The sequence below is a fragment of the Hyperoodon ampullatus genome (assembly GCF_949752795.1).
Source record: "Hyperoodon ampullatus genome assembly, chromosome: 9".
In the NCBI taxonomy this organism is placed as follows: Eukaryota; Metazoa; Chordata; class Mammalia; order Artiodactyla; family Ziphiidae; genus Hyperoodon; species Hyperoodon ampullatus.
Genome location: NC_136922.1, coordinates 71169587 through 71194414, shown reverse-complemented (window position 1 = coordinate 71194414; position 24828 = coordinate 71169587). Strand labels below are relative to the sequence as shown.

General features: G+C 38.8%; 1 protein-coding gene across 1 annotated transcript in view; it reads left to right on the top strand.

The window, feature by feature from the left end:
• IMMP2L (inner mitochondrial membrane peptidase subunit 2) overlaps nt 1–24828 on the top strand; it is a gene marked incomplete at its 5' end in the record, with an annotated part of 844107 nt that overhangs the window by 22087 nt on the left and 797192 nt on the right. The gene's annotated exons all lie outside the window — the stretch shown is intronic.

Below are 24828 nucleotides of genomic sequence, written 5' to 3'. Positions count from 1 at the left end.
TAAAATGAAATTATCATCATTAAAATTTTTTTCCTTTAAATTTGAGGGTGTTTCTGTGCTTTGCACCTGAAAAACTTTTTAGCTCCTTGATGAATCCATCATATTCTTTATAGCAGAAATTTTCAAACCTTTTTGCCCATGACTCATATTATAGGTTTTCATTGTACACACAGACACACGACTGAAACAAAAGTTTCATGTAACAGTGCTTAAACTGTAATTACCATCATTATGTGCAATGCCCTCTGATATTTTCTATTCTGGTCACAACCCATTAAATTGATTCGGCGACTCACTCACTGGTCATGGCCTGTAATATGAAAAATGCTGCTTTATTGCTGGAGGGAGGATTGAAAGGGTGAAGCTGCTCAAATTGAGCTATAACTAAGGGAGTGGAGCATGTTAGCTCTTCATTCTGAAATTTTAAATGTGGGCTTGTCATAATGGCTTCAAGCAGTAAATGCAACACAAAGGATAAGGAGGTGCATGGTCTGAGAAAGCTCTTTTGCAGTTAGTGTGGTTCTTGGGCCTTTTTTATTAACACTCTCTGTGTACCCGAGCCCTATTTCAGCTCTATGAAATTAGAATCAGTGCTAAGATCTTGGAATCTGCATTGTGACAAGCTCTGTAAATGCTCAAGTTTGAGAACTGTTTTTTTACAGAGAGCCCCAGCTCTTGGGTATGACAGATTGTTGTGGGATTTGCCAAAATGCAAACAACTTTTGCTTGAAAAGTCCTGATTGCCTTGGTTTGTTAAGCTTTTGAATTCTAACTCTTAGTATTTTTAAAAAATATATTTTTTATTCCCCATTCTTTTGTCTGTTGAATTATTTACCATATATCTGTGCTAGTTTTAGCTTATTTTCTTGTTTCTAATCTCATACCAATTGTTTTATCAATTTATATTATTTTCATTGTAGATTTTCTTACTAGTTTATAAACTTTGTTTTTATTTCTTCTTCCTAATTTTACTTTTATATTATCTTTCTACTTTATTAAAACTTTAAAATGTGTGTTCTGCACTTTGTAGCTTTAAGAATGTTTTTTAATTTTTTAAGACATTTTAAGAATGTCTGTTAATTTTTTTGCTTTATTTAGTTTACTTATTTTACCAGCTAATTTTCTTCCTCCTTCCCTCCTTTCCTTCCTTCCTTCCTCTCTTTCTTTTTTACAATATAAACCATCTTTTATTTCTGTAGTTTTTAAAATGACCAATAGGAAGCACAGAGTGTCAGCTGAGAGAATGGCACGTTCACTTAGGATGGGAGACTTGTAGATTTTTACAGTAATGGCTTCTCAATGAATCATAACTCCCTCATTGATTTGTATAGTTCCCCCCATATTGACTCTGGCCATGTGACTTGCTTTAACCATGGGGCATCAGCAGATGTTATTCAAGTGGAAACATGGTGAGCACTTGTGAACTGGGAACATGCAAGAAGCTCAGGCTGTCCTGCTAGAGGGGACATTGAAGGACAAATGAGACATTCTGGCCAACAATCCCCAGGTAAATGCCTGACATATGACTAGGGCCATCTAGGACTTCCAGCCCCATTTGAGCCCCATATGGTTACAACCACATGAGAGACCACAGGAGAAAGCAGCAGAGGATCTGCCCCCACTGAGTGGAGCCCAAATTGCAGCATCATGATCAAATAAATGGTTATTCTTTTAAGGCACAGTTTTGGAATGGTTTGTCATGAAGCAATAGGTAACTGAAACTAAAATTGGTATTATTAGTGAGGTGATGCCATAACAAAATCCTAAAATATGTTGCATTGGTTTTGGGACTGGGTGGCAGTTGAGGTCTAGAAAAATGGTGAAGGGATTGTTGGCAGAGGCTGGAAAAATGACAAACAACTGTTAATGGAATCTGGAGAGGTGGTGAGGAAACTGTTACTGGAGATTGGAATGATGATGATGCATTTTTATGGTTCTGAAACAATTTTAAAAACTGTCACCTACAGGAACTTAGAATACAGATGTATGTACTGAATTTGTGGATCTGGCTTAAGGATCCAGGCAGAATATTGAAATTGTCAACTGGCTTCTGATAGCTTTGTATAAGGTATGGGAAGAGAGAAATGAGCTTAAAGCAGAAATTAGAAGAAATACAGGGTGTCCAGGAATTTCTGTATTGGAAAATGAAACTGTTTCTTTAGTAGTCTCTGGCAGGCAAAAGATTCTTAAAGTAAAAAGTGGCCTGGAGTAAATATCAAGTACTCTTTATTAAGACCTTAGAAAGATTTAAGGTAGATCCTTTTAGCTAGATGAAAGAGATGATAAGGTGATAAGAATCTTAAGGGTTTTGTGCCCTAACAACCTAACACTTCCAAATTAGAGAAAGATCTAGTTTGAAAGAGTTATGGATGTAGTTTTAGGGGGAATAGAATGAACCTCAGTTAGATGCATAGAAAGTCTACAAAGTTTTAAGAGATTAGAATTGGCTTATACTAAAAGGGATGGTCAGTTTAAAAAGAGGCCTCTTGGCCTCAATTTACTATGAATAGGAGCATTTCTGTTTAAAAAGAACCCCAAAGCCCAGAGGGCAGAGCAAAGAGCCATGGAGAATAGATTAGGAAACCATTCCAGATAACAGAAATGGGCCCTAATTAAAAGAACATTCCTGGGCTTCCCTGGTGGCGCAGTGGTTGAGGGTCCGCCTGCTGATGCAGGGGACACGGGTTCGTGCCCCGGTCCAGGAAGATCCCACGTGCTGCGGAGTGGCTGGGCCCGTGAGCCATGGTTGCTGAGCCTGCGCGTCCGGAGCCTGTGCTCCGCAACGGGAGAGGCCACAACAGTGAGAGGCCCGCGTACCACAAAAAAAAAAAAAAAAAATCTTTAAAAAAAGAACATTCCTGTCCCTGTGTTAGGAGGCTCTGACAACATGTGCTGCTGGACTTTAGACTTGTATGGATAAATGACTTCTGTGTTTCTCCTATTCCCTTTTAAAATCTATTGTAGTTATCCTGTCCCCTGTCTTTCCATTGCATGTTGGATATTTGTGGGACAGACAATTTTTTCTTTTTGCTTTGTAAACTTCTGATTCAAGATGAGCTGCGTTCAAGTTGTACCCTCATCCATATTTGGAGCTGATGCATATTATGAGGTAATAAAATTTGCTCCTTTTGCAAAAGTCAGAGGAGATGTTGGAAATCCTGGGAAGGATTGCATGTGTTTGCATGTGGGAGGGTTATGATTCATTGGGTCCAGAGGGCAGAACTTTGATAGATTGTTACATTAACATCCCCTCCCCTACCCCCAACTCCTATAAGCCATGCCTCTTTGTTCTCAAGCTCTTTTGTAGACTCCTACCCTGACTCTTGGCTTGGCCATATGACTTCCTTTGGCCAGTGGAATTATAACGAACATGTCTACAGAGGTTTGTTAGATGCTTACACAGTGGAGCTTGTCCTCTGGGATCACTGCTATCTCTATGATTGCAGTTGCCTGAATGATCTCAGGTCACACTAGCTTACTAACCACCTGGTTAGTCATTTAGCTTAGCCTAAATGCAGAGAATCAAGAGCAAATAGCTGATTACTATTTTAAGTTTTGGAGTAGTTTGTTTTATAGCAGTAGATGAGTAATATAAGGATTGTATGCTTTTGTCCCTTTTATCTGCCACAATGCTTTTTGATTCCTTTCAATAGACTGTTTTCTACACAGTCGATCCCTTGAATTCTAATGGCTTTGATTTATGTAATTCAGAGGTCCCATGGACCAAAATTTCTATTTATACCCACTTGTACTGCTAGAATGGGGGCTTTTATTTTTTCATATGATGCAGTATCAGGTTCAGCAATGAAGAGCTGAAGGATTTAAAATCCATGGTCTCATTTTCACAGATTTGTTTATAGATATTGTACATGTGAAGTGAATAGATTGCTGTGCACTGCACCTACTTGGGAGTTTGGCCTCTTTGGAGTTATGTACACCTGGGGAAATCATCCCAGCAGCCTCCTAAAAACCTTTTTTTATTTGTTGAACCAACTTCTTTCTGTTGCTACACATCTTACTATGAACTTCTTTTTAGGTCAGGAGGGCACATCAGAGGGAAATGTGGTTTCTTCTGGGCAATGGAGAAGGATGTAGTAGTGAATAAGAAGGCCTTATTCAGTTTTATGAGGACGTTAAAGATTCATCAGTATATAGATGTATCTTGGTGTCAGTACATAGATGTATCCATGTAGCTGGCTTAGATTACATATAGTAATCTGTCTTCTTGTTACTATGTAGAAATGTTTATTTCAATTTGATATTTCATTAATTATACATCATCTGTTTCATTTTGTGATTAATTAGAACTATTAATTTGAATAGCTGTCTCAATATGTTTTATTAGCAGGGAAACACCATACACATATTTAATGGTAGTGTTTTGTAGTAATTGCATTATTGCATTGAACCAGAAAGTTTGCAGATTGTAACCTTGCAGTCTAGTTACAGTGATGTGAATAAAGGGGATGCTTAAACACTAAAGAACTTAAGAAGAAAGCAAACTTCAAAAATAGTTGTAATAAAAAGATATAAGAATCAGATGCTTGGGGCTTCCCTGGTGGCACAGTGGTTAAGAATCTGCCTGCCAATGCAGGGGACACGGGTTCAGCCCTGGTCCAGGAAGATCCCACATGCTGCGGAGCAACTAAGCCTGTGCACCACAACTACTGAGCCTGCGCTCTACCCATGAGCCACAACTACTGAGCCTGTGTGCTACAAGTACTGAAGCCCACGCGCCTAGAGCCCATGCTCCACAACAAGAGAAGCCACCACAATGAGAAGCCTGCGCACCACAACGAAGAGTAGCCCCCGCTTGCCGCAACTAGAGAAAGCCCGTATGCAGCAACGAAGACCCAATGCAGCCAAAAATAAATAAATAAAATAAATAAAGAAACAAAATTGTGAAAAAATATAAATAAAATAAAATTAGATACTCCTTTATTTAAAAAAAAATCAGATGCTTTTTGTCCTTTAAAAAGTTAATTGCGGAGCCGGAGGAAGATGGCGGAAGAGTAAGACGCGGAGATCACCTTCCTCCCCACAGATACATCAGAAATTCATCTACACGTGGAACAACTCCAACAGAACACCTACTGAACGCTGACAGAAGACCTCAGACCCCCCAAAAGGCAAGAAACTCCCCACATACCTGGGTAGGTCAAAAGAAAAAAAGAATAAACAGAGACAATAGGATATGGACGGGACCTGCACCAGTGGGAGGGAGCCGTGAAGGAGGGAAGGTTTCTACACACTACAAGCCCCTTCGAGGGCGGAGACTGCAGGTGGCGGAGGGGGAAAGCTTCGGAGTAGCGGAGGAGAGCACAGCAACAGGGGTGTGGAGGGCAAAGCAGAGAGATTTTGGCACAGAGGATCGGTGCCCTCAGGCACACACCAGCCCGAGAGACTTGTCTGCTCGGCCGCCAGGGCGGGCGGGGCTGGGAGCTGAGGCTCGGGTATCGGCTTTCAGTCGGAGCGCAGGGAGAGGTCCGGGGCTGGCGGCAGGAAGAGACCCTGAAGGGGTTAGTGCTAGCCCGGAGGGAGTCCGGGGAAAGGGTCTGGAGCTACCGGAGAGGCAAGAGACTTTTTTCCCTTTTGTTGCCTGGTGCGCGAGGAGAGGGCATTCCCCTCCCTCCCCTCTGCCTGAGTGAGCCAGAGCCCCCGAATCAGCGGCTCCTTTAAACCCGTCCTGTCTGAGCGAAGAGCGGACGCCCTCCGGCGACCTACGCGCAGAGGCGGGGCCAGGTCCAAGGCTGAGACCCGGGAGCTGTGAGAGCAGAGACAGGGAAATCTCTCTGTGCAGCCTCCGAGGCAGCGGATTAAAGCTCCACGGTCCATTTGATGTGCCCTGCGTCTGTGGAGTGCATGAATGGACAGCGAATCATCCCAAATTGAGGAAGTGGACCTTGAGGACAAGATTTAAGACTTTCCCCCCCTTTTTTTTCCCTCTTTTTACAACGAATTATCTCAAATTAAGGAGGTGGACTTAGCAAGATTTCAGACTTTTCGCCCTTTTCCTCTTTTTACAACGAATTATCCCAAATCGAGGAGGTGGACTTGGAGAGCAAGATTTTTGATTTTTCCCCCTGCTCTCTTTTTGTGAATGTGTATGTGTAATCTTCTGTGTAAGATTCTCTCTGTATAGCTTTGCTTCCACCATATGTCCCAGGGTTCTTTCGGTCCGTGTTTTTTTTCAATAATTACTTTTTAATTTTAATAACGCTACTATATTTCATACTTTATTCTATTTTACTTTACCTGCTCTTTCTTTTTTTCCTCCCTCCCCTTCCTCCCTCCCTCCCTCCGCTCCTCCTTTCCTTCTTTCTTTTTCTTTCCTCCATCCCTCCCTCCCTCCCACCCTTCTTCTTTCCACTTTCTTTTTCTTTCCTTCCTCCCTCCCTCCCTCCCTCCTGTCTTTCTTTCTTTCTTTCCTTCCTCCCTCCCTCCCTCTCTTCTTCCATTCACTCTTCCTTTTGCTTTCATTCCTCCCTCCCTCCCTCCTTTCTTTCCTTTCTTTCCATCCTTCCTCCCTCCCTCCTTTCTTTCTTTCTTCCTTCCTTCCTTCCTTACTTCCCTTCTTCCTTTCTTTCAATCTCTCTTTCTTTCTTCTACTAATTATTTCTTTCTACTTTTTCTCACTGTTATTCTGAGCCGGGTGGATGAAAGGCTCTTGGTGCTGCAGCCAGGAGTTAGTGCTGTGCCTCTGAAGTGGGAGAGCCAACTTCAGGACACGGGTCCACAAGAGACCTCCCAGCTCCACATAATATCAAGCAGCGAAAATCTCCCAGGGATCTCCATCTCAACACCAGCACCCAGCTTCAGTCAACGACCAGCAAGCTACAGTGCTGGTCACCCTATGCCAAGCAACTAGCAAGGCAGGAACACAACCCCACCCATTAGCAGAGAGGATACCTAAAAACATAATAAGGCCACAGGCACCCCAAAACACACCACCAGACGTGGACCTGTCCACCAGAAAGACAAGATCGAGCTTCAACCACCAGAACACAGGCATTAGTCCCCCCCACCAGGAAGCCTACACAACCTACTGAAACAACCTTAGCCACGGGGGACAGACACCAAAAACAACGGGAACTACGAATCTGCAGCCTGCAAAAAGGAGACCCCAAACACAGTAACATAAGCAAAATGAGAAAGCAGAAAAACACACAGCAGGTGAAGGAGCAAGATAAAAACCTACCAGACCTAACAAATGAAGAGGTAATAGGCAGTCTACCTGAAAAAGAATTCAGAATAATGATAGTAAAGCTGATCCAAGATTCTATTTCCCAGATCCAAAATCTTGGAAATAGAATAGACAATATGCAAGAAACAGTTAACAAGGACCTAGAAGAACTAAAGATGAATCAAGCATCGATCAAAAACACAATAAATGAAATGAAAAATACTCTAGATGGGATCAATAGCAGAATAACTGAGGCAGAAGAACGGATAAGTGAGGTGGAAGATAAAATAGTGGAAATAACTGATGCAGAGAAAAATAAAGAAAAAAGAATGAAAAGAACAGAGGACAGTCTCAGAGACCTCTGGGACAACATTAAACGCACCAACATTCGAATTATAGGGGTTCCAGAAGAAGAAGAGAAAAAGAAAGGGACTGAGAAAATATTTGAAGAGATTATAGTTGAAAACTTCCCTAATATGGGAAAGGAAATAGTTAATCAAGTCCAGGAGGCACAGAGAGTCCCATACAGAATAAATCCAAGAAGAAATACGCCAAGACACATATTAATCAAACTGTCAAAAATTAAACACAAAGAAATCATATTAAAAGCAGCAAGGGAAAAACAACAAATAACACACAAGGGAATCCCCATCAGGTTAACAGCTGATCTCTCAGCAGAAACTCTACAAGCCAGAAGGGAGTGGCAGGACATAATTAAAGTGATGAAGGAGAGAAACCTGCAACCAAGATTACTCTACCCAGCAAGGATCTCATTCAGATTTGATGGAGAAATTAAAACGTTTACAGACAAGCAAAAGCTGAGAGAGTTCAGCACCACCAAACCAGCTTTACAACAAATGCTAAAGGAACTTCTCTAGGCAAGAAACACAACAGAAGGACTATACCTACAATAACGAACCCAAAGCCATTAAGGAAATGGGAATAGGAACATACATATCAATAATTACCTTAAATGTAAATGGACTAAATGCTCCCACCAAAAGACACAGAGTGGCTGAATGGATACAAAAACAAGACCCATATATATGCTGTCTACAAGAGACCCACTTCAGACCTAGAGACACATACAGATTGAAAGTAAGGGGATGGAAAAAGATATTCCATGCAAATGGAAATCAAAAGAAAGCTGGAGTAGCAATTCTTATATCAGACAAAATAGACTTTAAAATAAAGACTATTAGAAGAGACAAAGAAGGACACTACATAACGATAAAGGGATCGATCCAAGAAGAAGATATAACAATTGTAAATATTTATGCACCCAACATAGGAGCACCTCAATACATAAGGCAAATACTAACAGCCATAAAAGGGGAAATCGACAGTAACACAATCATAGTAGGGGACTTTAACACCCCACTTTCACCAATGGACAGATCATCCAAAATGAAAATAAATAAGGAAACACAAGCTTTAAATGATACATTAAACAAGATGGACTTAATTGATATTTATAGGACATTCCACCCAAAAACAACAGAATACACATTTTTCTCAAGTGCTCATGGAACATTCTCCAGGATAGATCATATCTTGGGTCACAAATCAAGCCTTGGTAAATTTAAGAAAATTGAAATTGTATCAAGTATCTTTTCCGACCACAATGCTATGAGACTAGACACCAATTACAGGAAAAGATCTGTAAAAAATACAAACACATGGAGGCTAAACAATACACTACTCAATAACGAAGTGATCACTGAAGAAATCAAAGAGGAAATTAAGAAATACTTAGAAACAAATGATAATGGAGACACGACGACCCAAAACCTATGGGACGCAGCAAAAGCAGTTCTAAGGGGGAAGTTTATAGCAATACAATCCCACCTTAAGAAACAGGAAACATTTCGAGTAAACAACCTGACCCTGCACCTAAAGCAGTTAGAGAAAGAAGAACAAAAAACCCCCAAAGTTAGCAGAAGGAAAGAAATCATAAAGATCAGATCAGAAATAAATGAAAAAGAAATGAAGGAAACGATAGCAAAGATCAACCAAACTAAAAGCTGGTTCTTTGAGAAGATAAACAAAATTGACAAACCATTAACCAGACTCATCAAGAAAAGAAGGGAGAAGACTCAAATCAGTAGAATTAGAAATGAAAAAGGAGAAGTAACAACTGACACTGCAGAAATACAAAAGATCATGAGAGATTACTATAAGCAACTCTATGCCAATAAAATGGACAACCTGGAAGAAATGGACAAATTCTTAGAAATGCACAACCTACCAAGACTGACTCAGGAAGAAATAGAAAATATGAATAGACCAATCACAAGCACTGAAATTGAAACTGTGATTAAAAATCTTCCATCAAACAAAAGCCCAGGACCAGATGGCTTCACAGGCAAATTCTATCAAACATTTAGAGAAGAGCTAACACCCATCCTTCTCAAACTCTTCCAAACAATATCAGAGGAAGGAACACTCCCAAACTCATTCTACGAGGCCACCATCACCTTGATACCAAAACCAGGCAAGGATGTCACAAAGAAAGAAAACTACAGGCCAATATCACTGATGAACATAGATGCAAAAATCCTCAACAAAATACTAGCAAACAGAATCCAACAGCACATTAAAAGGATCATACACCATGATCAAGTGGGGTTTATTCCAGGAATGCAAGGATTCTTCAATATACGCAAATCAATCAATGTGATACACCATATTAACAAGTTGAAGGAGAAAAACCATATGATCATCTCAATAGATGCAGAGAAAGCTTTTGACAAAATTCAACACCCATTTATGATAAAAACCCTGCAGAAAGTAGGCATAGAGGGAACTTTCCTCAACATAATAAAGGCCATATATGACAAACCCACAGCCAACATTGTCCTCAATGGTGAAAAACTGAAACCATTTCCACTAAGATCAGGAACAAGACAAGGCTGCCCACTCTCACCACTCTTATTCAACATAGTTTTGGAAGTTTTAGCCACAGCAATCAGAGAAGAAAAGGAAATAAAAGGAATCCAAATTGGAAAAGAAGAAGTAAAGCTGTCACTGTTTGCAGATGACATGATACTATACATAGAGAATCCTAAAGATGCTACCGAAAAACTACTAGAGCTAATCAATGAATTTGGTAAAGTAGCAGGATACAAAATTAATGCACAGAAATCTCTGGCATTCCTGTACACTAATGATGAAAAATCTGAAAATGAAATCAAGAAAACACTCCCATTTACCATTGCAACAAAAAGAATAAAATATCTAGGAATAAACCTACCTAAGGAGACAAAAGACCTGTATGCAGAAAATTATAAGACACTGATGAAAGAAATTAAAGATGATACAAATAGATGGAGAGATATACCATGCTCCTGGATTGGAAGAATCAATATTGTGAAAATGACTCTACTACCCAAAGCAATCTACAGATTCAATGCAATCCCTATCAAACTACCACTGGCATTTTTCACAGAAGTAGAACAAAAAATTTCAAAATTTGTTTGGAAAAACAAAAGACCCCGAATAGCCAAAGCAATCTTGAGAACGAAAAACGGAGCTGGAGGAATCAGGCTGCCTGACTTCAGACTATACTACAAAGCTACAGTAATTAAGACAGTGTGGTACTGGCATAAAAGCAGAAAGATAGATCAGTGGATCAGGATAGAAAGCCCAGAGATAAACCCACGCACATATGGCCAACTTATCTTTGATAAAGGAGGCAGGAATGTACAGTGGAGAAAGGACAGCCTCTTCAATAAGTGGTGCTGGGAAAACTGGACAGGGACATGTAAAAGTATGAGATTAGATCATTCCCTAACACCATACACAAAAATAAGCTCAAAATGGATTAAAGACCTAAATGTAAGGCCAGAAACTATCAAACTCTTAGAGGAAAACATAGGTAGAACACTCTATGACATAAATCACAGCAAGATCCTTTTGGACCCACCTCCTAGAGAAATGGAACTAAAAACAAAGATAAACAAATGGGACCTAATGAAACTTCAAAGCTTTTGCACAGCAAAGGAAACCATAAACAAGACCAAAAGACAACCCTCAGAATTGGAGAAAATATTTGCAAATGAAGCAACTGACAAAGGATTAATCTCCAAAATTTATAAACAGCTCATGCAGCTCAATAGCAAAAAAACAAACAACCCAATCCAAAAATGGGCAGAAGACTTAAATAGGCATTTCTCCAAAGAAGATATACAGACTGCCAACAAACACATGAAAGAATGCTCAACATCATTAATCATTAGAGAAATGCAAATCAAAACTACAATGAGATATCATCTCACACCAGTCAGAATGGCCATCATCAAGAAATCTAGAAACAATAAATGCTGGAGAGGGTGTGGAGAAAAGGGAACACTCTTGCACTGCTGGTGGGAATGTGAATTGGTACAGCCACTATGGAGAACAGTATGGAGGTTCCTTAAAAAACTAAAAATAGAACTACCATATGACCCAGCAATCCCACTCCTAGGCATATACCCTGAGAAAACCATAATTCAAAAAGAGACATGTACCAAAATGTTCATTGCAGCTCTATTCACAATAGCCTGGAGCTGGAAACAACCTAAGTGTCCATCATCGGATGAATGGATAAAGAAGATGTGGCACATATATACAATGGAATATTACTCAGCCATAAAAAGAAACGAAACTGAGCTATTTGTAATGAGGTGGATAGACCTAGAGTCTGTCATACAGAGTGAAGTAAGTCAGAAAGAGAAAGACAAATACCGTATGCTAACACATATATATGGAATTAAAAAAAAAAAATGTCATGAAGAACCTAGGGGTAAAACGGGAATAAAGACACAGACCTACTTGAGAATGGACTTGAGGATATGGGGAAGGGGAAGGGTAAGCTGTGACAAAGGGAAAGAGAGGCATGGACATATATACACTACCAAACGTAAGGTAGATAGATAGTGGGAAGCAGCCGCAGAGCACAGGGAGATCAGCTCGGTGCTTTGTGACCGCCTGGAGGGGTGGGATGGGGAGGGTGGGAGGGAGGGAGATGCATGAGGGAGGGGATGTGGGAACAGATGTATATGTATGACTGATTCACTTTGTTATAAAGCAGAAACTAATAAAAAATAAAAAAAATAAAAAAAAAAAATAAAAAGAAAAAAAGAATAAATGTTCCCAAATTTTATTTTGCCAAGTAAAATCATTTTTTAAATGCTAGTGTCAAATGAGAGACATTTTAACACTCAAAAGCATAGGAAGAACACAATCTTAGAATAAAAGTCTTTTGCATTGAATAAATTTAACTTTATGAAAACAAAAAAACAAAAAACAAAAAACAAAACAAAACAAAAAAGTTAATTGCTTCATTCTTTCTCTAAAGCACTGCATTTTGATTGAAGAAAACTTGGACAATATAGAAAAATACACAAATAAAAATAATCTACATCACCTTCCAGAATTAGTTACTTTAAGATGTTATTGTATAATACTAATAGTTAAAAAGTACTGAGTGATCAGTGTGTTCCAGGCATTATAGTGTAGTATTCAGTTTAAATATAATAGTTTGTTTAATATCCCCGGAAATCCTATGATGAAGGTACTATTACTAATCCATTTTACAGATGAAGAAACAGGAGCAGAGAGATTAATCTGTTGAAGATTACACAGATATAAGCCCAGACTTTTGACTAAAAGTTTGCGTTTCTAAACCATTATAAGTTCTTCTCATACCTTTCTGCAGTTTTCCTTCCTCCTTCCCTCCCTCCTTCTCTCCCTGCCTCCCTTCCCTTTCTAAGCTGGATCACACCAATTTGTTCTTTTCCATTTATCACATTTTCACCTAATTTATTTTGCCAAACATATCCAAATATCCTTAAATATTTCTCTGCAATGTGATTTTTAATGGCTTCTGGTATCCATATATCATATGGTTTAACCATTACTATTTTAATCAGTTTTCTATTATTGGTGTTTAGGTTGGCTCAGTTATTCACCTATCATAAATAATATGTGATGAGCATCCTTGTACATATTTTTGATTATTTCCTTAGGATAAGTTTCTAAATATGACATTTCCAGGCCTAAGGATAAGACCACTTTAAAGACTTTAGATACATTTTGGCAAATTACCTTTCAGATAGTTTGTAAAGATTTGTATTTGTACAAGCAATATATGAGAGTGCCTGTAAAACTTTGATATATCCCTATATATATATAGAAAATACAATCTAAAGAATGAAAAATAAGCAACTCACTATTCTTCCAAGTTAAATTAAAATGGTATATGTCCATTTAAAAATTTTATTAATATAGCTGTAAAGGCTTGCTTTTTAAAGAAAAGTTAAGAAATTTAGTATGTACAGAAATATAAATTATTTTTCAGTGAATAAAATTTCATGCAGAAATATCAAAAGGATGAGAAAGTATTCACCTCAATTTAAAGTGAATATTTTTTAAAAGGCTCTTAAATCTCTGACTAAAATGTGATTCGAATCATATTTGGATTTTCAAGGGTGAGGAATCCCATTGCCTAGCACAATGCCTAGCAGAATTGGAATTCAGGAGTTTTTCAGCGAAGAAGGAATGAATGAGTAAAAGAAAGCGTGAATTAATTTTTATAACTTCACTTCCTTAACAAAGGCATCCTTTGTTGTCTTTTAAGTTGGGCATATAAAAATATATGTCTGTTCCAGCTCACGTGAAACCTGTCCAAAGTCTACACGTGTGAGCAGACAGAGGCTGCCAGGATTATCTGGTCAAGGTGGAGTGACTGGTGTAGGCCAGAGCTCTAAAGCGACTCTGTGAAGCGGCGAGGTTTCTAATGGGGACTTCCTGGTATTGCCAGATGCTCCTGTGGGGGCCTCTGGAAGCTGAAGCAAGTGTGAGGAGCCCATTATTCTAAACTCATTAATGAAGTGTCACATGTAACTAGGACTGAATAAGTATACATTTCCTGAGATGCTTTATGATATGAATTTCTTCCTTTTAGCACTCAAGTGTAACTGAGTATGTATGTGTGAGTCTAGGTTTTAATCACCTTGCCAGGTTAAGGGCCCTGAGGTCAAAAGTTTGAATAAAATTTTTTTTTTTTTTGCGGTACGCGGGTCTCTCACTGTTGTGGCCTCTCCCGTCGCCGAGCACAGGCTCCGGACGCGCAGGCCCAGCGGCCATGGCCCACGGGCCCAGCCGCTCCGCGGCATGCGGGATCCTCCCCCACCGGGACACGAACCCGTGTCCCCTGCATCAGCAGGCGGACTCTCAACCACTGTGCCACCAGGGAAGCCCTGAATAAATTTTGAGTTAGATGGATGGTCATTGTAGGGGGTCAAGTATTCAGGGCTATGGGTACTAAGTACCCTTTACCTGGAAAGAATGCTCCACTTCCAACTTAAAGCTTCATGCAGACTTGGGTACAGTATAGTCCATTTTATTATGCACACCTTGTAAGACAAGTCTGAGAACTCTAGAAGCCATGCAGACAATAAGACACCTGAATAGCAAGAGAAGGAAGATGACATTTTACACAATTTTATACATGTTTTTTCAAAAGTATGGCATCTAATAATAATAATTGTTCTGTAATCAGAATATACTTATTTTAAGTGTACCTCATTGCTTGCTGGCTAGTGCTACAATGTTAGAAAGTTTACAATGAAGTATTATTTCAGTTTCTTCTCTTACTTTAATAGTCCCGCTCAGCTGCACCTCACCCAACCAATCAGTTCTCTAAAATAATGGTTCTTCAAAAGAAGTCTGGGGGCTGCTGTTGGTTCCTGTGGCTGCCACTGGGGACTATCTTATTGAAAAGCACAAAATACTATTTAAACATTTTAGATTGTATATAGTCAGGGCGGGTAGTGCTCGTTATAGGTCTGAAAAGATTGACAGTACTGCTTCCAAAGATGTGCGGTTAAAACTGGGCTTTATTGGTAGACTATAGGTAGTGAAATGTGGCTGTGGACTTCTTTTGTTTTAATTAAAAAGTGAATGAGAGAAAAAATTAATAAGAAATTTATAGAAAAAATCGAAACCATAATAATATCGTTTATTATTTGGCTGTGGCTAAATCTTACAAGGTGAGAAATCTATCATGTCTCTGTTTAATTCTCTAGGGGAGTTATATTTTCCTAAATCAAGACATATATTTCCCCCAAACTGTCATATGATTTGCACTTAGACACAAGCTGAGAATTTAGTATACCTTGACAATAATATTTGTTTGTAGGAGAAATAAAAATCCGTCAGATTGATCAGAGAGAACGTTAAAGCTCAACTCCTGTGTTATATTTGTTTCAAAAGCAGGTTTGATATCTGCCATTTCAAGGTTTAACATAATTTATTAACATCTGTTGAAATCTGCTGACTTATATTGTCTTTCTTAGAGTGAATGATATAGTACTTAGGTCAGAGCAAAGCATATAACCTCTTTTTAATGTAACTTAAAGTTTTTCCAAAAAAAAAAAAGAAAAAGAAAATTATAATCTCATCAAACAGAGCTAATTTAAGATTTTTTTTTTTACTGTGTACCTTTATTTATATATGTATGTATGTTTTAAAAATGAAACTTAAAAACATAATGGGTATAATGTTTTGGTTTTTTAAAAAAATTTATTTAATTAATTTATTTTTCGCTGCGTTGGGTGTTCGTTGCTGCACACAGGTTTTCTCTAGTTGTGGCGAGCAAGGGCTACTCTTCGTTGTGGTGCACGGGCTTGTCGTTGCAGTGGCTTCTCTTGTTGTGGAGCATGGACTCTAGGCACACGGGCTTCAGTAGTTGTGGCTTGTGGGCTCCAGAGTGTAGGCTCAGTAGTTGTGGCGCATGGGCTTAGTTGCTCCACGGCCTGTGGGCTCTTCCCAGACCAGGGCTCAAACCCGTGTCCCCTGCATTGGTAGGCGTACTCTTTTTTTTTTTTTTTTTTGCGGTACGCAGGCCTCTCACTGCTGTGGCCTCTCCCGTTGCGGAGCACAGGCTCCAGACGTGCAGGCTCAGCAGCCATGGCTCACGGGCCCAGCCGCTCCGCGGCATGTGGGATCTTCCCGGACCAGGGCACGAACCTGTGTCCCCTGCATCGGCAGGCGGATTCTCAACCACTGCGCCACCAGGGAAGCCCGGCAGGCGTACTCTTAACCACTGCGCCACCAGGGAAGCCCAGGCATCATGTTTTTCTAGAAGATATCTTTCAATAGTTATTCACATTGAAATTTTTTCTGGATTACTTCCTAGAGGCAGAACAATTGAGACCCAAAATAGAAGTATGCTTACTTTATTTGCTTAGCTGAAATGAAACAATGCACCAAGAATTTAGTAGTCGGGGGTGATGGTGGTAAAAATTTCAGCCTGAGGACTTCCAGTTTAGTTCAGGCGTACCTCAGAGGTATTGCAAGTTTGGTTCCAGACCACCGCAATAAAGTGAATAGCACAATAAAGCAAGTCACATGATTTTTTTTTTGTTCGTTTCCCACTGCATATAAAAGTTATGTTTACATTATTCTGTAGTCTATTAAGTGCAATAGCATTATGTCTAAAAATAACAATGAACGTATCTTAATACTTTATTGCTAAAAATTGCTAACCAGCTTTTGAGCTTTTAGTGAGTCATAATCTTTTTGCTGGTGTAGGGTTGTGCCTCATTGTTGCTGCTGATTTATCAGGGTTGTGGTTGCTGAAAGTTGGGGTGGCTCTAGCAATTTCTTTTTTTTTCCACAGCATGTATGTTTCTTTATCAATAGTAGAAGTAGTAGACAAAAAAATCAGCAAGGACATAGAAGAACTGCATAACACCATCAACAAACTACATACGATTTAGAGAACATTAACTCAACAATTGAATACACATTTTTCCAAGTCTGCACAGAATATTCACCAATATAATACAAGTATTACATTTAAAAGAACTGAAATCACACAAAGTATGTTCTCAGACCATTATGGAATTAAACCAGGAGTTAATGATAAAAAGATAACAGGTAAATCTCCAAGCACTTGGAAATTAAACAGATACTTCTTAATAATCCACAGGCCAAAGAGAACTATCAAAAGAAATCAGAAAATATTTTGAATAGAACAAAAATGAAAATATAACATGGCAACATTTGTGGTATATAGGTAACAGAGCACTTAGGAGGAATTTTACAACAATAAATATTCATATTAGAAAATAAAGTTTCCATCTTTTTTAAAATAAATTTATTTTATTTGCTTAGCTGAAATGAAACAATGCACCAAGAATTTTTTTTATAAAAAAATTCTTTTTTTAAAAAATTTTATTTTATTTATTTATTTTTGGCTGCATTGGGTCTTCGTTGCTGTGCGTGGGCTTTCTCTGATTGAAGCAAGCAGGGGCTACTCTTGGTTGTGGTGCACGGGCTTCTCATTGCGGTGGTGCACGGGCTTCTCATTGTGATGGCTTCTCTTGTTGCAGAGCACGGGCTCTAGGCACGCGGGCTCTAGAGCGCAGGCTCAGTAGATGTGGTACACGGGCTTAGTTGCTCCGTGGCATGTGGGATCTTCCCAGACCAGGGCTCGAACCCGTGTCCCTTGTAGCAGTTTCTTAAAATGAGACAAAAATAAAGTTTGCTGCATCAATTGACTCTTCCTTTCACAAGGAATATCTCTGTCGCCTGCACTGCTATTTGATAGCAGTAGAACTTGTTACAAAAAATTGGAGTCAGTCCTCTCAAACCCTGCCACTGCTTTATCAGCTAAGTTTATGTAATATTCTGAGTCCTTTGTTGTCATTTCAACCATCTTCACATCATCTTCACCAGGAGTAGATTCCATCTCAAGAAACCACTTTCTTTGCTCAGTAAGAAGGAACTCCTCATCCTTTAGTGTTATCATGAAATTGTGCAATTCAGTTACATCTTCAGTCTCTACTTCTAATTCTAGTTCTCTTGCTGTTTCTACCACATCTGCAATTTCTTCCTCCACTGAGGTCTTACACCCCTCAAAGTCATCTGTGAGGGTTGGAATCAACTTCTCCCAAACTCCTGTTAATGTTGGTATTTTGACCCCTTCCCATGAATTATGAATGTTTTTAATGGCATCTAGAATGGTGCATCCTTTCCAGAAGGTTTTCAATTTACTTTGCCCTGATTCATCAGAGAAATCACTAACTATGGCAGCTATAGCCTTACAACATTTATTTCTTAAATAATAACACTTGAAAGTTGAAATTCCTCCTTGATCCATGGGCTACAGAATGGATGTTGTGTTAGCAGGCGTGAAAAACAACATTAGTCTTGTTGTACATCTGTCAGAGTTCTTCGATGACCAAATGCATCGTCAATAAGCAGTCATATTTTGAAAGGAATATTTTTTCTGAGCAGTAGGTCTCCACAGACCTTAAAATATTCAGTAAACCATGTTGTAAAGAGATGTGCTGTCATTCAGACTTTGTTGTTCCATTTACAGAGCACAGGCAGAGTAGATTTAGCATAATTCTTAAAGGCCCTATGATTTTCAGAATGGTAATTGAGCAGTGGCTTCAGCTTAAAGTTACCAGCTGCATTAACCCCTAACAAGAGACTCACCCTGTCCTTTGAAGTTTTGAAGCCAGGCATGGACTTCTCTCTAGCTATGAAAGTTCTGGATGGCATCTTCTAGTATAAGGCTATTTCATCTACATTGAAAATCTGTTGTTTAGTGTAGCCACCTTCATAAATTATCTTAGCTAGAACTTCTAGATAATTTGGGCAGCTTCTGCATCAGCACTTGCTGCTTCACTTTGCACTTTGATGTTATGGAGATGGCTTCCTTCCTTAAACCTCATGAACCAACCTCCACTAGCTTCAAACTTTTCTTCTGCAGCTTCTTCACCTCTCTCAGCCTTCACAGAATTGAAGAGAGTTAGGACCTTGCTCTGGATTTGGCTTTGGCCGAAGGGAATGTTGTGGCTGGTTTGATCTTCTCTCTAGACCACTAAAACTTTCTCCATATCAGCAATAAGGCTGTTTCACTTTCTTATCATTTGTGTGTTCACTAGAATAGCACTTTTACTTTTTGTCAATAACTTTTCCTTTGCAGTCACAATTTGGCTAACTGGCCTAAGAGGCCTAGCTTTCAGCTTTTCTTGGCTTTCCACATCCTTTAGTCACTAAGCTTAATCATTTTGAAACAGGAGGGAAGGGGGCAGGGCACAACCTTTAAAAGAATGACATAGCCCGAGGACACGACGTAAACTGATTAGAACCAAATAGGTCCAAGATGGTGGAAGATTTGGCTTCCAGTGGACCTTGAATCTCATTATATGCTCATTGTAATACATTAGCATATGCTAAATGACACACCCACCAGCTCCATAACAGTTCTGAGGCTGACCATCAAAGATCAAAAAGCGTGCAGTGGCCCAATCCTGGAAATCTCTGCCCCTTCCCCAAAATAACTGGAATACTTCTCCCACTCATTAGCCTATGAAGTTACCTGCCCCTATAAAAACTGACAACCCGGGCTTCCCTGGTGGCTCAGTGGTTGAGAGTCCACCTGCCGATGCAGGGGATATGGGTTCGTGCCCCGGTCCGGGAAGATCCCACATGCTGCGGAGTGGCTGGTTCCGTGAGCCATGGCTGCTGAGCCTGCGCGTCCGGAGCCTGTGCTCCGCAACGGGAGAGGCCACAACAGTGAGAGGCCCGCATATCGCAAAATAAAAAAATAAAAAATAAAAAATAAAAAAGTACACTGACATAAAAAAAAAAAATCTGACAACCCCATACCCTGGTGCCTCTCTCACCTTCTGTGATGGCCCACACTGTCTATGGAGTGTGTTTCTCTCTAAATACATCCACTTTTTACCTATCATTTTGTCTCTCACTGAATTGTTTCTGCCGTGAGTCATCAAGAACCTGAGCTTCAGTAAGTCCTGAGACCAGGTGTGTGATCTCAGTTAAAAGAATGTGGGTTCAAGTCCCAGTCTGGGTTTTGGCCGGGTTCAAGTCCTGGTGCATGGGTCCAAGTCCCAATCTGAGTTTCATGGTTTTAATTTCTAGCTTCTGATTTAACGTGAGATACCTATAACTCTTCCTTTCACTTGAACACTTATTGTAGGGGTATTGACTGGTCTAATTTCAATATTGTTGTGTCTCAGGGAATGGGAAGGCCAGAGTGGGGGGAATGACCAGTCGGTGGAGCAGTCAGAACACACACAACATTTATCGATTAAATTTGTTGTTTTATATGGACACAGTTTGTGGCGCCCCCAAACAATTATGATAACAACATCAAAGATTACTGACCAGATCACCATAACAAGTATCATAAATGAAAAATTTGAAATATTGCTAGGATTACCAAAATTTGACACAGAGACATGAAGTGAGTATATATTGTTGGAAAAATAGAGCTGATAGACCCTTGATGCAGGGTTGACACAAACCTTCAATTTGTAAAAACAAAATATCTGTGAAGCACAATAAAGTGAAGAGCAATAAAAAGAGGTATGCCAGTTTTTAAAAGGAAAAACATTCAGGGCTATAAGCAAAGGCTTAATCTTATCTTGAATCTTATGGAAAGGATATTGTACTTGATTTTGTTTCCCTTTGTCCTATTGTTGCTGTAGTCCTCATTATCATCTTATTTGTTGACTGGTATCATGCACTATTAAGAATGTTTCCTGGATCCTCTGATTTAATTCTCATATGAGAACCCTATGAGGTGGGTGGTACTGCAATCCCCACTTTATAGATGTGGAAATCAGGTTTAGAAACGTTAAATAGTTTGTTTCAGGTAATCTGGCTAGTAAGTAAGTGGAGCCCAGTTTTGAACATAGTTTTCTGTCTTTAGAGCAAGGGCTATCCAAAAGACTTATCTAAGTTGTTTGATTTTCTTCTCTTTTCTTTCTTTTTTTCAGTTATACATATACATGTGTCTATTCTTTTTCAAATTCTTTTCCCATTTAGGTTATTACAGAACATTGAGCAGCATTCCCTGTGCTATATAGTAGGTCCTTGTTGGTTATCTATTTTAAATACAACAGTGTGTACAAGTCCAAAAGACTCATCTAAGTTGTTTGATTTTTAATCCTAGTTCTCACAGTAGAAGCTAAGGAATTGATTGTGTGAGAATGTAAATGACTGAAGTAAAGAAGGGCAGAGCTGCTTTTGGGTTTATTTTCTTCTTTGTTGGTAATCCCAATGACTAGCAGTGTTTTCCCCCTTGCTGCTGGAAATCTCCTTGACTGCAAGCAGGAGCATCTGACACAGTCACACATTTTGAGATACAGGTAGAAACTCCTAGATTGGACAGGTTGTGGAGGAAAGGGAACACTCCTGCCTTGTTGGTGGGAACGTAAATTGGTGCAGCCACCATGGAAAACAGTATGGAGGTTCCTTAAAAAACTAAAAATAGAGTTGCTGTATGATCCAGCACTCCCACTGCTGGGCAAATATTTGGAGAAAACTCTAATTCGAAAAGATACATGCACCCCACAATGTTTTTAGTAGCACTATTTACAATAGCCAAGACATGGAAGCAACCTAAATGTCCATCAACAGATGAATGGGTAAAGAAGATGTGAGATATATATATATACACACACACACACACAGGTGTGCATGTGCGCGCACACACATACACACAAAGAAATATTACTCAGCCATAAAAAAGAATGAAATAATGTCATTTGCAGCAACATGGATGGACCTAGAGATTATCATACTAAGTGAAGTAAGTCAGAAAGAGAAAGACAAATATCATATAATATCACATATGTGGACTCTAAAATATGATACAAATGAACTTATATACAAAACAGAAACAGACTCACAGACATAGAAAACAAACTTATGGTTACCAAAGGGGAAGGGGCAGGGAGGGATAAATTAGGAGTTTGGGATTAGCAGATACAAACTACTACATGCAAAATAGGTAAACAATAAGGTCCTACTGTACAGCACAGGGAACTATATTCAGTAAGAATACATTCAGTTTTATATATATGGAAAATAATCTGAAAAAAATATATAACTGACTCACTTTGCCGTATACCAGAAACTAACACAACATTGTAAATCAATTATACTTCAATTAAAACAAAAAAAGAAACTCCTAGATTAAATATTCTCTGAGGTTTCTTACTTCAAAAAACATTGTTATTTTCAGTTGGTTATAATTTTGATGTAATCTCTGGGAATCTAGGATTTAAAATATTAACAACATGACAAGAAAATATGGACTCTTTGGTTACATTGGGTTCCCAAAGTTTATGACTTTTAATTTAGATTTCATGTGTATACCTTCTTTGGTTTGAAAAGATTGCTTGCTCTGTCTGAAGCAAACTGCCCTTACCACAGGGAAAAACAAGATGTAAAATTTCCAAGAAATAACATGGTTTACTAATTTTTCTAAAATTGTATCATCCAAATGAAGTTTTCTTCATTTCTTATATAAAATTTTCATTTTGAAGTTAGTGCATTATGTTTCTTCTGAAAAGTTGTTTTAGAAAACTCAGGAAGTAAAGTGTACTTATTTTTTAAAAAAATTTTAATTGAAGTACAAACAACTATGGTTTTTATAGTGCTATAGGAACAGTTTCCCAATTACAGAAAGTTTCTCTTTATGAAAAGTGTTATTAATATTCATAAGTGTTATTTACATTTATAAATGAATTGTAAAGAAAATTTTATTCTGTTTTGATTAGCATTATCTTATTATGGATACTAATAAAGCACTGTCCAACTTTATTCCTAATGCTTAAATTGCCTACTGGATGCAACACAAAAATTTTTTTACTGAACTTACCCAGAGTATATTTTCTTGGAAGATGTATATACATTGTTTATATTTAAAAAAATAATTAATTAAATTTTGGCTGCATTGGGTCTTTGTTGCTGCACGTGGGCTTTCTCTAGCTGCGGCGAGCAGGGGCTACTCTTCATTGCGGTGTGCAGACTTCTCATTGCAGTGGCTTCTCTTTGTTGTGGAGCACGGGCTCTAGAGCACAGGCTCAGTAGTTGTGGTGCATGGGCTTAGTTGCTCTGCGGCATGTGGGATCTTCTCAGACCAGGGCTCGAACCCATGTTCCCTGCATTGGCAGGCAGATTCTTAACCACTGGGCCACCAGGGAAGTCCAAGAGATGTATACATTGTTTAGAATACGTACATTGCTTGGGAAACATCTTAGTTAAATATGCTTTCAAACACCTTTAATCTTTTAAACTCAAAGTATAGAAATACTATTTTCCAACCACTGCTCTGGGATTGGGCATACAAAAATGAATAAAATATGGTTCCTGCAACTGAGAAACTTACAGTGAAAGAGTCATACGTATAGGCAGATACTGTAATGAGGTTTTAAGAGCTATCCCTGAAGTTTACCTAAATTGCTAAGGGAGCACAGGTGGGGGAATGATTAATTTAGCCTTGAGGAGGAGAGAAAAGGTAAAAGAAAACTATTGTTTCCTTTGTAAAAGTCAAACAAGGTCTTCCAGGTGTTGACTAATGATTCTAATATTTTACTGCTTGAAATTAGACGTGCTTCCTTCTGGGTTTTTTTTCCCCTACATAAATCTTTTGTTTACAATGCATTACCTTTTGGTTCTAACAATTGACATTAGAAAAGTTGGTAGATGATTGATTCTGTAAGGGAAAGATGAATGCAAGTGTTAAGATTTGAGTCTATAGGGATTATTCTGTCCCTAACCATGGAGCACCAGGATGTAATTTCCTAATTTCTGCAAGGGAACTTCAAGTTTTGTTGTGTTTTGTTTTAAGGCTTCACAGAGAAGTCACCATCATCTGAGCTGGGCTTTGAAAGATAAACAGAATTTTTCCAAGTAGGGAAAAGGCATTCTGGGAAGAGGGAAAGTCTGGTGATAGGTGACTCGGAGAGAGAAGTTGAGAAGGACTCAAGAGTTTTCTAGTATGGGGGATAAGGTGAGTGGTGAAACTGTTAACTAAGGAGGAGAGTATGGAAGTATATTTTGGGGCTAGGATGGAATATGGTCTCTGTTTTGGGCATGTTGCTTTGGGGAGTCTTTGGAAATTTCATTAATTGATTTTTAAAAAATTCTTTCCACTAAAATTTATTAACAACCTTACTTGTCCACGTACCAAGAACACAGACATAGGAAATAATCTATTCTCAAAATGCTTATAGACTCTTGGAGAGAGAGACAATCCAATAATTATAATATGTGCTTAAAACTGCTATGATAGCAGTAGTCACAGGTTTTGATGGGGAACTTGGGGGTTTTGATCAGCTAATGGAGACTGAAGATGGGAATGGGGAGGAGAGATAAGGAGTGATAGGAAAGAATTCCTATGAGATTGCCTCACGGAATTCAAGTTTTTTTTTTTTTCTGGATTTTAATCTTTAATATCTAACATTATTGCTTTAGGACATGTTTTCCCTGAACCAGGAACAGAATGCTAATTACATAAAAATATACACATAGAAAAAGTAGTTCTCCATTTTCCCAGGGAAAAAACAGTAACTTCTAGAATACTCAAGTGTTTTGTTTTAATTATAAAGTCTTGGTCATCTCATTTATTAGCTCTGTAACATACATATTTAAATTAAACATTATTAGACAACCTTTACAACTTATAAATGTAAGGTGCCATTACTGAGTAAATAGAGTCTTCTGTGAGTGGATGTGTCCCTTCTCCCACCCACTAACAAGGCAGTAATATGGTTAGTTTAATTTTATGAGTACATGATCCATCGCTGCAAACACCAATTCTCGTCTCCACC